The sequence below is a fragment of the Tyto alba genome, unplaced genomic scaffold, assembly GCF_018691265.1.
Source record: "Tyto alba isolate M040663 unplaced genomic scaffold, T.alba_DEE_v4.0 Super-Scaffold_13, whole genome shotgun sequence".
Taxonomy (NCBI): Eukaryota; Metazoa; Chordata; class Aves; order Strigiformes; family Tytonidae; genus Tyto; species Tyto alba.
The window spans coordinates 29,576,871-29,590,000 of NW_024881275.1; the positions used below are offsets into that span (position 1 = coordinate 29,576,871).

At 39.5% G+C, this 13,130-nt stretch overlaps 1 protein-coding gene across 3 annotated transcripts in view; it reads right to left on the reverse strand.

Annotated features, from left to right (window-relative positions):
• The window catches only part of PCSK5 (proprotein convertase subtilisin/kexin type 5), a 246,574-nt gene that overhangs the window by 198,330 nt on the left and 35,114 nt on the right, over window positions 1–13,130 (reverse strand). The window lies entirely within an intron of this gene.

A 13,130-nucleotide genomic window follows, 5' to 3' on the forward strand; every position in this document is an offset into this window, starting at 1 on the left:
AGTGTATGTGGGCAAAGGCCAAAGGAAGGAGAGCCAAAAGACTTTGGTAAGCACTAAGCCTTATGGCTGCTTTAACATGGGATCAATAACCCTTTAACTAGATCTCTCTTCTATGAAAAAGGCTGATTTATAACAGACTTACAACGAACCCTACTTCCTTGTCACCTTCTGCTAATATATGCTTTCTTTTTCAGACCCCACAACAGAAGCTTGTTTTTCCTCAAAGTTTCTTTCCTTGCAAGTAGCCCAGACCTCCCACCACATATGAAGCCAACTGAGAGGCGGCCTATATTCCATTTGACCCCTGACTCCACGGCTGCCTGGATTGCCATAGATCATGGACCTCTCTTCTGTTATGATTATTTAGCAATCAGTAACAAAAAAGCTTCAACAGGTCTGAATAAGCAACCATGGTTTTCAGGGCTTACACAGATCCACCTTCCAAGACTTATTATGACATTTGGGTCTCAGTGCTAGAACTATTTGTGACTGAGTGAGGGATCTCAGGCTTCTATGATACAAGAGTATTTACTATCATCTTGACTCATCCTCAGCTGCAAGAATTAATCACATAAGTATGTTACCATGTTGAGAAAATTGTTTAAGTCAACAAATTTCCACACTGCACAGGCCAAGCATACACAGAGCATGCCATGCCATGCATGGTAACTCATTACAAAAATGCATTCATATCTTGAGTCTGCAGGGAGGAGTTACAAATGCCTACCACCAACATAACATGAGCATCTGATGGTGTTGTAAAAGTAGACACAGAGGAAAAACAATGAGATAGACTCAGCAGAAGAGGATTCGCTTTCTACCACAACTACCTCTGATTTAGGTGCATGAACATCAGTGGAAAAAGGTAGTACCAACACTACTATTGCCTAGAGGAGCTCTAAGTCAGAGACTCGGGGCATCTAATTTAGCATTAAGGACTCCTGTGCATCTATAAGAATTACCATTAGCAACCGTGAGAAGTTTTTCAAAAACATCTTTCTTTTGTAAATGGATCCAGAGGAGCCTAAAGTACTCCAGGAGTCTGCACAACACACAAGTTTAACCTGGGCTTCAACAACTTAATACTATTTCTATATGGATAAATGAAAGGGGTTTTCCTGACAAAACAAATTGCAAAACTCTTTACTATGCACTGTGAAAATATCTTGTCTCCATTTATTTATCACTTATTCAGCTGCATATATCTGCTGACCATTACAATGACTGAAAGCTAAAGGCAGCATAATACTTGTGGAGACTGATACATGCATACATTGATGCCTCACAAAAACACTCAGCCAATTCCTTTTCTCTGTTTTCTTTATTCCAGACATTATTAAGAACACTTATCAGACAGTTATTTAGTCCAAGTGATCATAAACACTGTGTCACTGTACAATTCCAGTTTATTGGAAGAATAATTTGACACATAAAGAATTTTGTAGATATGTGGGCATTTATGTACACGCAAATATTTGTACCAGAGGTTGTATCAACTGAGTTAATCTGCAAACCTGAAGTATAGTAGGTGGTTAGATCTTAGTGAGGGATGGATAAGTATTTTTCTGTATCTTATCTACTTGCTTTTAACAAAAAAAGTAAGTAACTGTACTTCATATTATGTATCTGTTGCAGGGCCTGCCCCTATTACAAGCTGGATGTTGGCCATAATTCCTATTTCCTCATCTCCTAGCAAAGTTAGGGAAAACATATGAAAGAGTAATTTTGCAGAAGAGCTCTGCAGCTTACATGATCAGACCCAAAGTCAGAAAAAGAAACATAACTTCTTGTCTTCCCATAAGACCTAATGACAATTTTATGTACATATAAAATTACTGTAAGTAAAATACCCATTGGATTTCACACAAATACAGAGGGGAGTAAATGGTATGTTTGCCTGAGTATGCATATGGGAACATAGTGAAGGTAGCTCTCTAATGATGGAACGGAATAGAATGGAATGGAACGGAACGGAACGGAACGGAACAGAACAGAACAGAACAGAACAGAACAGAACAGAACAGAACAGAATAGAATAGAATAGAATAGAATAGAATAGAATAGAATAGAATAGAATAGAATAGAATAGAATAGAATAGAATAATATTTCACTTGGAAGGGACCTACAATGTACATCTAATCCAACTGCCTGACCACTCCAGGCCTAACCAAAAGTTAAAGCCTATTATTGAGGGCATTGTCTACCTGCCTCTTAAACAGTGACAGGCACAGGGCATTGACCACCTCTCCAGGAAGCCTGTTCCGGTGTTTGACCACCCTCTTGGTAAAGAAATGGTTCCTAATGTCCAGTCTAAACCTCCCTTGGTGCAGCTCTGAGCCATTCCCATGAGTCCTGTTGCTGGATCCCAAGAAGAGACCAGCACCTCCTCCCTCTCCACTTCCCCTCCTCAGAAAACTGTAGAGAGCAATGAGGTCGCCTGTCAGCCTCCTTTTCTCCAAACTTGACAAACCTAGTGTAAAACATTAGGACTCACTCTGAGCGCTACAGATATACACATCAGTGAAAGGGGGAAGTCAAAATGACCATTCCCAGTCAGTGACAGTGCACTGGTATGAGGGAGAGAGTGCAGGAAGCTACAGAGAGTAACCTAAAACATCATGACATGTCTGACCACAGTCCTGACTACAGCCTTGTCTGGAAGATCTTTAGCAAAGACCTTATGCTGAAATCTGCTTACTAATTGTTTTTATTCTGAGGATGTATTGATACAGCCATCTAGAATATAGTTAAAATGTCACGGGAAGACAACTTTCTCATCTGAAAAGACAGTAAATAAAATCTGGTTTACAGAAAATATCATTGCTATATAAATAGAATAGTTTACTCCACTGAACCATAGGGTTTGGGGTTTTTCTCTAATAAGTGAACAGAAAAGCTTGCCAGTTTAAATTAAATCATACAATCACTGGGTTATATTAATGAACACATGGTCAGGAATCAGCAGTTATTTTAGTATTCTGACATATATTTCCTTTGAGTATTTTATGTGTATTCATCCACATGTCACTGTCAAATGCCTGGTATATACTGGATTTATTTGATTCCATATGAAAAGTGCTCATTTGTATAAAAATATTTTCTTTTATAAAGTATCCACACTTTCTAACCCAAAGGCCTTGAAGGAAAATCTCTGGAGTAATTGATTATACAGATTCCCATTTCTTGCCAAAAGGCAACTCTATGCAAACAATGAGGTGCATTTTAACATTTCCATAAAGTCACACTTACTGAGGGGGAACAGTGCACATTTTCCCATTGACTTCAGCTTCGAAAGTTCCATTTCCTGAATGTCTAGAAATCAAAGCCAAGCCAGATTGGAGACCAAACTATTTAAAAAAAAAAAAAAAAAAAAATCACGATTTCCAGTCTCCTCAGTTCGGCACTCACAAGGTTGTTCTGTGCACAATACAGCTCTTCACAGACTTGCATGGAACACTGCTATTGCATAAAAGCTGCTCTGAGCTAATTCAAGCATACCATTCTTTTATTCTCCTTAAGTGCTAAAAATTACAATGAAATGTTATCTTGGTGTGAAAAAACCCTACTTTCTACTATTTTCATTCTCATGGATTCAATAGCATTCTTGGAAAAGGAGCCCCATGTAAGTATGCTGCAGTAAGACCTCCTCTAGAGTAATAACCTGTGGAAAAAAAATTCTGAAAAATGGAAAAAAAAATTAACATGCTGAAAAAAATAATCCACCAATTTATCAAAGCAGTATGATTTTTAACATACAAACACTAAACACTCTTGTGAAAGAGTAATTTTTCAAATACATCATGAGGGGGTCTGCTTGAATAAATATTCTCAGATTGATTAAAAATATGTCAAGTCCAGTATGAGAAAATGGCATTATTATAAAGTAGAAGTTACCAGCAAGCTGAAGGTGTAAACCTTTCCATTTTAAGGAAAACATGCAAGGGGAAAAAAACACCCTAACTCTGAAGTAGGTTATACATTTCATACCAGAATCTATGATTTTTATGTTGCGGAATTGAACATGAAGGTGTGGATCTTCAGTCTGTGAAGAGGAGTTGCTGAAGCTACCACTCCCAAATGTAATTGTGGCTTTATCCCTTTTATTCCCATCATTCACCTCAATCTCTCCTATGCCTGTAAAGAAGAAATTAGAAATTCCTGCTCAGATAACAAGAAAGCAGGTGCCACAGGAACACTATAGATTAAAGAGAAAGAGAGAGAAAGCTCAGATAAGGGATGTGGAAAGTATTGCAAGCAAGCAGTGAATCTGTATGAAGTCAGGACAGATCGGTGAAAGGGGCAACACTCATCATGTGGAAAGCTGGCACCTGACAGCGTTGCAGTACTTCTTTCTACCTGGAGTGTGTATCTAGAGGAATTGCTCTGGGTGAGCGTCCTCCCTCCCTGTGGGGATGGTCTCACGCAGCACCTGGCACACTTCATTCTTCACTTGCCTAAAGACCTCACACACACATGAGTTCTGAGAGACCTGGCTGTGAAAGGACAGGAGTGAAGCCGGCACTTTTAGAGACAGAACATGAGGCTGTGCTTGGCCCAGATTAGGCCACAGCAGAAAAACTGTTCTTACGGTTCCTACCCTAGAGAAAAGGGATGCCATCCAGAGGGAACTTGACAGGCTTCAGTGGTGGGCCTGCGCGAACTGCATGAACATCAACAAGGCCAAGTGTAAGGTCCTGAACATGAGTTGGGGCAATCCCAAGCACAAACACAGGCTGGGTAATGAGTGAACTGAGAGCAACCCTGCAGAGGGGGACTTGGGGGTATCAGCAGATGGAAAACTGACTGACCAAGCAATGTGCACTTGCAGCCCAAAAAGCCAACCGTATCCTGGGCTGCATCAAGAGAAGTGTGGCCAGCAGGTCGAGGGAGGGGATTCTCCCCCTCTGCTCTGCTCTTGTAAGACCCCACCTGGAGTACTGTGTCCAGCAGTGGGACCCCCAGTATAAGAAGGACATGGACCTTGAGCAGGTCCAGAGGAGAGACACAATGATGATCAGGGGCTGGAGCACCCTCCTTATGAGGACAGGCTGAGACAGTTGGGGTGGTTTAGCCTAGAGAAGAGAAGGCTCTGGGGAGACCTTATAGCTGTCTTCCAGGACTTAAAGGGGGCCTATAGGAAAGATGGGGAGGGACTCTTTACCAGAGAGTGTAATGATAGGATGAAGTGTAACAGTTTTAAACTGAAAGAGGGTAGATTTAGGTTAGATATTAGGAAGAAATTCTTTCCTGTGAGGGTGGTAAGACACTGGAACAGGTTGCCCAGACAGCCTGTGGATGTCCCCTCCTCGGAAGGGCTCAAGGCTGGATTGGACAGGGCTTTGAGAAACCCAATTTAGTGGAAGGCGTCCCTGCCCATGGAACTAGATGACCTCTAAGGACCCTTCCAACCCAAACCATTCTATGATTGTAACAAAAACAGTATGTACCTTAGCTGTCCCTGTCATGAAATTTTCTGTGACACAAGCTCTATTTAAGCATATCATCTGACAATACTGTCTTTTTCCATTTCACATTGTAATGAGAACAAAAAGTCAATAAATGTACGACTAAAGTGCATAGGAGGATATACCAATATCCAAGGATCATACTCTGGTTACTGAACAACTGAGACCCAAGCAATTACTCAGGAATGCAGGAGGGGTGACTAAGACTGTTGGCACACCTCCTGCTGTCCATGTGCAGAGTCACAGTTGAGACCACCATAAATTGGACTATTCAGGTTAAGAATAATTTTGTTGGTTTTTTAAATTATAATTGAATACCAGGCTATTTTCCTAACTTGTTGATATTCTCTGACTCACAGTAACAGCAGCCAGTTTGTACCTGTCATAAACTGTTCGTGAAGAGGATGTCTCAAACAATTCAAGTGGGAGCCCTCTGAGGCAGGGAGAAGTAGGACGAGCTCTGCAGAGGTGGGGCAGCAGGCCGTTTCTCTTTCTCTGCCTCCTGTTGCTGCCCAGAGGCAGAACTTGCCTAGCTGCACTGGGACAAACCACAGAAAATAAGAATCTTCTAGAACATCCTATTGAGCAGGTGTAAAAAAAGACTATATAAAGACAGCAAACCCACCTGTGTTTTTGTCAGCCCACCAACTAGGGATCAAATTTGCTACTCCACGACAACACAGGATCCAAAGAGCGGTGACTCCCCTCCTCTTCTATCTTTCCTCTTTATCTCTCTCTCTCATCTCCTTCTTACATATATTCAGGTATATAAGTTTTTTACAACTTATGAAGGGTTGTTAGGAAAATAGTTTCTTTGCCAAAGTCCTTTTATTCAGTTGCCGAAGATTATCAGTTGATCATTGCCAAATTGTCCCCATTCACTCACTAAAACTGTCAGTTAATAAAGGTAACAGCTAAATTGTTCCTCTGAGTCATTGTTGTGACTTAATCCCACCCTGCGGATCTGCTGAGCAGAGGCCAGATTGTCCCCCAGTACCAGATTGTCCCTGGTAGGTACACAGGCCCTCAGGGAATTCAAGAGATTCACCCACCTTGTAACCCACTGAGTGGAATGAGACAGCACCATAAAAACAGTTGATGACAGTTGGGTAAAGTAGCTATTGATGTAGGTCAAGAGCATGGAAAATTATTGTAGATACCATTTCACAAACTGTAGGGGTCTAAAGTTGGATAAGAAGTCAATGAATCCAGCAGCACCAAGTGATGCATTCTTGCTGACTGACAAATTGCTTCTTCAGCAAAGGTCAATGACAATCCACAATCAAAGCAGTTGTCATGATTATGCTACACATTTTGAAAAAAGCAAGATAAAAAAAGAAACAGATGTTAGGACAGGCTGGGGACAGAAAAAAGCAGAGGAGGAAAGAAGGCAGCAAAGAATGCTTGAAATTACCACTTAAACCCAAAGAAATACATCTTGTACAACAGCAGGCCAAGCTAGTGCAGCTTCAACCGTGGAACAAAGCTGAAACTCAGTGCACATTTCCACCTCATAGGTACAGAAAAGCCAGTGGTTTCCACATACTTTGCTACATACAAGTAATCCATTGTACCATTTGAACCATACTTCCACATCCATGAAGTACAATGATCCACAGCTGTACATTTTAACATATCTGAAACACATTTTGCCTTTCCTTTGCACCCTTCCTACACTCAGAGCTCAGAGGTCTTCACAAATATCAATATGTATCAGCCTGCAACTGTGCATGGCAGGAAAGTCTTCATGCTTTAGGAGCAAGACTGTAGAGAAATAAGCTGGGAAAAGAGCACAGCCCTGCTAGCATTGGAGATGCAGACTCTCTGTCCCAAGGCAGTTTATTAGCAGCCAGAGCTGCTGGGAAGGACAAGCATCACACTGAAATTCTGGAGAAGCTCAGCGTGTCTGCTGCTGGACAGGACTCATGTCCCACTGGAAAAGCAGGGAACAACAAAAAGCAAAAACACACACATTTTCTCTCCCTGAGGAAGTCTTAGCAGGTTTTCTATTCATAGGTGTGACTGTAGCAACTGCTGAGTGAACATGGCCATGGCCTCTGCCCAGCCTCCCCTCTTGTGCATGGTACCACAGCAGACCACAGAGCAGTTCAAAATAACAGGATGAAAATCACACAGCAGCTTTGTGGCAGAGCTGAGAACAAGTTTCAGGGAGCCTGAGCTCCTGCCTGGTGGATTCCAGCAGCACCAGCCCCAGCTGTCACAGGCAAAATGTATCTCAAGCAGTTGGGGATTTTTCCCTTCCTCAGATCTGAAGGACCCTAGCCAGCTCAGAGGCACTGGTGCAGTTTCTAAAATAACTCAGTCTTGGAAAAGTGAGGAAAAATCTTTACTGCACCATCTTAAAAGCAACTCTTTATATTTATACAAGATACTTTATCATTTATAGCCACAGGTCATACAACTCACCTTGTAACAACTCAAGAGTTACAAGGCAACACAATTTAAAAAAAGAACTCTAATTGATAAGTCTTCTTGGTACAGTACCTAGAGCTCTTTTTACACTATTACATATGTTAGTATATCTAGTCTTGGGATAGTATAATCATCTAGAATTTCAATACACCATGAGGATTAGTATTAATATCACTCTGAACACAAACTGGTATGTCATCACTCCATCTAATTTAAGCCTAAAAATGCATCTTCTTAATAAACTGAAAGGCTGGTGCTAAATACAGTATCCAATAGGGTATAAAACTTTAAGCTCTCTAAACTTAATTAGCTTTGGAGTCTAACATCTGGCAGTTGAAATATCCTGGTGTTTATCTTTATATCACTGTAGTAATGATGATATATACTAAAAAAAACATGTAGAACTTCTGATGAATTTTTTTTCTTTCCTTAGGCTAGTCCTACAACTCTTGCCATAAATCATTTAAGTCCTTCAGATATCTGCATGTGCTAATTTAAGATGGTCTTAAATCATTCATTAAATGACTTCTTAGGAAGACAAATCTGTCCCATGGAGTCAAATTCAAATGTCAAAAATACCAGTGTAATTCCAAATATGTTGATTCAGTCAAGGGTTTGCCATGGCTTCTGTAGATATTCACAACAGTTCAGCAAATCCACTGAGAATGAGTGAGCCAGAAAAAGTATTCCATAATTAGTGATATATAATATCCAACAGTGGCACACTGGTCTTGCTAAAGTAGATACTTCACCAACCAAAAATCCCTTGAAATTGTCCTCATACAATGTTCTTTCTCCCTACAAAGGAAGAAACTATCACCTACTACTCACTGTACTTCCAGCACTTTTCCTTAATGATGCTTTGCTAACAAGGAAATTTTTGACATAAATCCGCCAAAGAAAAATCCAGTCACAAAGAATATGCTAAATATCAAATAAAGCAGTTTTCTGATCAGGGTACTTTAAACCACAAGAAAGGTTGATCCTGTTTGGGATTTTTTGATTGTGCCTGTATCACCACTGTTTAGTATATCCCTAATCATAAGAAAAGGATCCATATTTTTTTTCCAAACTTAGCCTGTTTATATCATATTCTTAGAAGAAGGTATTTAAAATCCAGAATTGAGCCAAAAGTGCTTATATCAAGCTTCAGTTTTAGAGTTTTGATATATTAAAAATAATCGGGTTTTGATTTTTATGGAAGTATCAGTGGCATATTTTACACTACCCCATTTCACTAGTTCTTTGACATTTCAGATGCATTTGTACCACAACTTGAGAAATATTCCTATTTCTTTCATGGACAGCATGTTTATCTCTGATCTGTTACTTCAAATCATGAGAGGAAAATCATTAGCATTGCCTCCTCTGGCACAAGTTGTAGTGGAAAAAAACCCCAACAACCAAACAAAAACATAAAAGGGAAGCATCCTGTGTCCTTTTAAATCATTGCCGGCTTAATCTCTCTTTTCCTCAGCCTGTGACCCAAGCTCCAGAATATTTCTTTATGTCCTGAACTCATCTTGCAGCTGTCAGTGAAGTTTGCTGCTATTAAACTACTGATTGCCGCAGCTCTTAAACATCATCATCATTACCATCTGAAATAATGTGCAAAGAGCTACCCGTGAAAGACACCAACATTGGGCCGGAGAAAACACTGCAGTTCAACCCAAGGGAAATGAAAAATGACTTAAGTTTCTTTTCCTGCATTCAGTAGGCTGAAGAAAAGCAAATGTTTTTTCAACTGAAGTACTATTCCCACACATCACAAATTGCTGACAGTGCTTCCAGCGAGGCGGTATCTCTCAATTTCTGCAAGTCAGACCACATAAAAGCTGGAATGATGCTTGATTAGTGAACCTGCTGGTTACTGCTTTTATTTATTTTAAAGCCCTGGTTAAAACAAGGGCAACATCCCAGCTTTGCAACTCCCAGATGGTCCCTGTGCACATTCTGACATTAGAAATATGCCAAGAACATTCACTTAGTTATGGATTAATTTCTCTGTGTTCATAATTCACAACACTCATCATATTCAGAAAAATAAAATAAAGAGCATTATTTCCATGGCTATCATTTATAGGATAGACTTTTCAGTTGCATATACTAAAGCTTTTCAGTATCCAATCAGACCACTTATATGAGGTTGCAGTGTGGTCTCTACAGTCTTGCCAAAATTTCTGTTATCTGTGTTTATGTCATTCGATAGCAATCTTTATGAGCTATTTGTACTTCATCTTCTGTTCAGATAAAAGGACTTTAAAATGGCCTAATATAAATGTGATTCTTTATATGATTACTGGCTACGTAGGAATACTCTCTGTAACAACAAAACCTTTTTTCTTCTGACAAAGACAATCTTCAAATGTGCAAATGCATATTTTCTGAAGTATACAAACATAAGCTTTGTTTGATATAATCTGGGATCTGCTACAGAATACATCTGCTCTTGCCAGGGAAGACATTTCAGGAGCTTCAAAAACTGGAATTATTGTTCATATAAAAAACTATTTTAAAAGTTCAAAAATTAAAAAAAAAAACAAACAAGCAAACAAAACAAAACAACAACAACAAAAAAAAAAAAAAAAAAACCAAACAAAAAAAAACCAACAAACCAAGAAACAGACTAACTTTCCCATCAGTACTATTATTATATTTCTAACCATTTGTCCAGTTCCTTTACTTGCTGGTAGGAGGGACTGAAAAACAAAACTAGACTTTGGTGGATTAACAGCACAGATATTATGATCAGACAACCGCTTAAACCACCTGACTGCATTTCCACTACTTGACAAGGTAGTGTGAAAGTCAAAAGAGATGGTATGAAATCTCAGTCTCTCACAAAGTGACAGTATTAAATTACCTAAATGCCTTCTTCAGACTATGTCATCAAAGTGTATTTGGGCTCATAAAATGACAAGCAAATTCACCATACATCTGTTTTGAGCAGGGTTACAAATCTCACTGCTAGCTTCCTGCGTCCAAGGCCAGAGAAGCATGTTGACACAGCAAGGACCCAGGAAAGAAGCCCAGAAATGATGAAGAGAAAAACAGATCCACAAGGAAGTGATTCTAGGAGGTGTTCCTAGATGAGGAAAGGGAAGTTTATGGGCATTTAAGTCACAGTGTCCAAACACATGTCTTCAAACTCACAGCTGTAGCAATGTCAAATGGCTAGAAGTTGAGGCTAGACAACCTCAGAAAAAGCCAAAAAAAACCACCTCAAAAACTTCTGCAAACTCTTCATTGCTGGCAGTGTTTTAATTAAAATTGGAAGACTTCTAAAACCTATGCTCTACTTCAAATAGAAATTAAGTCTGGTAAACCATATGACATCTGGTCAACGATGGTTTGACTGGATGACCATGATGTTTCCTTTTGGTCTTACAGACTATGAGTCTATTGGCAACTGTATTCTGGTGAAATAGTTTCTTAGGAACACCCCGGAAAACAGAAAACTTCTGAATACAGAAATTCTGTTTTTATTATACAATCACACAAAGTTGTTACAACAGCTAGCAATAGAACAGTGGATTGAGTCTCAGTTTGGAAAACATACTTAAAAAGAAATTTTTAGGTTGTATCCTTTAAAAAAGCAAGGACATTCTGGTCTTTATATTTATTTAGAACTTCAGCATCAATGGGAGTGACAGCATTTACTCCCCCTTGAAAAAGGGGAAAAAATAATGTCAAACAATAATCTAGGTTAAACACAGCTTATGTAAGCAACAGTCAACACACCAGTGGATATGACTGCTTTAAGTGGATTATATGGAAAGGATTTAGAATGACTGTTTTATTTTACTAAAATGTTGTTTGTATTCATAAAATGCTCTGTGTGATACTAGGAGAAATAAAATTCCACAGTATACATAGTACTTGTGCATTTGCCATTTGCAGAAGCTTTTATTCAACTGTTAGCATTGTTCCCGTTTCACAGGTAGGGAGTCAGGAGCATGAAGGAGTGAAGTTGTATGACGAAGGCCACACACATTCAAGCAGCACAGCTGTGAACAGGACGTAGCTGCTTGGCACCTCCTCTGAGCTGTTAAAACTTGCAGCTCGCAGGATGGTGAGGATCTGCTAGAGTGAAACAGAATCAGCCAAGGAAAATGAGCAGCTTTCATTGACTTTTTCAGATGATCCTAAAAAAAAGAAGGTTGTTACATACAAAAAGTTGGGCAAGGGGGACATATCTTTTGCTTTGTTTTGGAGAGGGATTTCTTTCCAGCTACATGTCCTTGCATTTAAATACCTGTTAATAATTCTAGATATGACAAATTATCTATGTGTGTCATAATTTCTTGCTGTTCACCATCTGAAGTGATATAACAACTACTAGAATTAAACATGTTGTCTTGCCTGTCAGAAGCAGGCAGACAGTTGCATAAAAATGTTGACACATTACATCAGGAACATACATTGCTGCCAGAAAGTTTTCCAAATACAAGATAGGCAGAAAAAACAGCAACAACAAAACCAAAACAAAACAAACAAACAAACAAAAACAAACAAACAAACAAAAAAAAAACCCAAACAAAAAACCAAACAACCACCTTTAATCCATTTTCCTATGAATATCCTGCACTACAACCAATATCATCAGCATCAGATGAAGCTGGATCCCCTCAGGAAATGATGTGTAGAAGCTGTTTTGTCACATTCCTAGACAGTCTGCTCTGAAATGCCCCTTTCAAAAATGTGTTTTCTTTCAATCTCTTTCTCTCCTGATATTCTGGCTTTTGGTCCTTCAGGATCAGCTTCTTCCAGAATGGTGCATCTTTCCCTGGTGCAAAACCAGGATCTCTCCACTTCCTTTTCTTCTGACTCTTTCTGATACCCAGCAGTTTTATAGCCCAGTAGCCAAACCAGCAATTTGCTATCTCTGCCACTAGCAATGCAAACTTACTCTAATGACAGCAAAAGCACACCAAGTGTAACATGAGACCATTGCAGCTGTCAGAGCTGCTCATCTTCCATGGCAAGCTCTTCGAACACAGGTTAGAAATGAAAGGACTAATCAACCTTACCTTTTTTTTAACATTTAGTCACCCTATAATTTTTCCCCTATAAACCCCCTTTGCTGCTGAAAAACACAGGAGCACGTACTGCTTTACCGGAGCTGTAAATAAACTCAGATGTTGTTAACGCCTACTAGCATCCATGGACTAAGGATTGCCAAGCAGTTTCCTTTATAACCTTCTGCTTTTACATGTTTATAACTGCTGTGA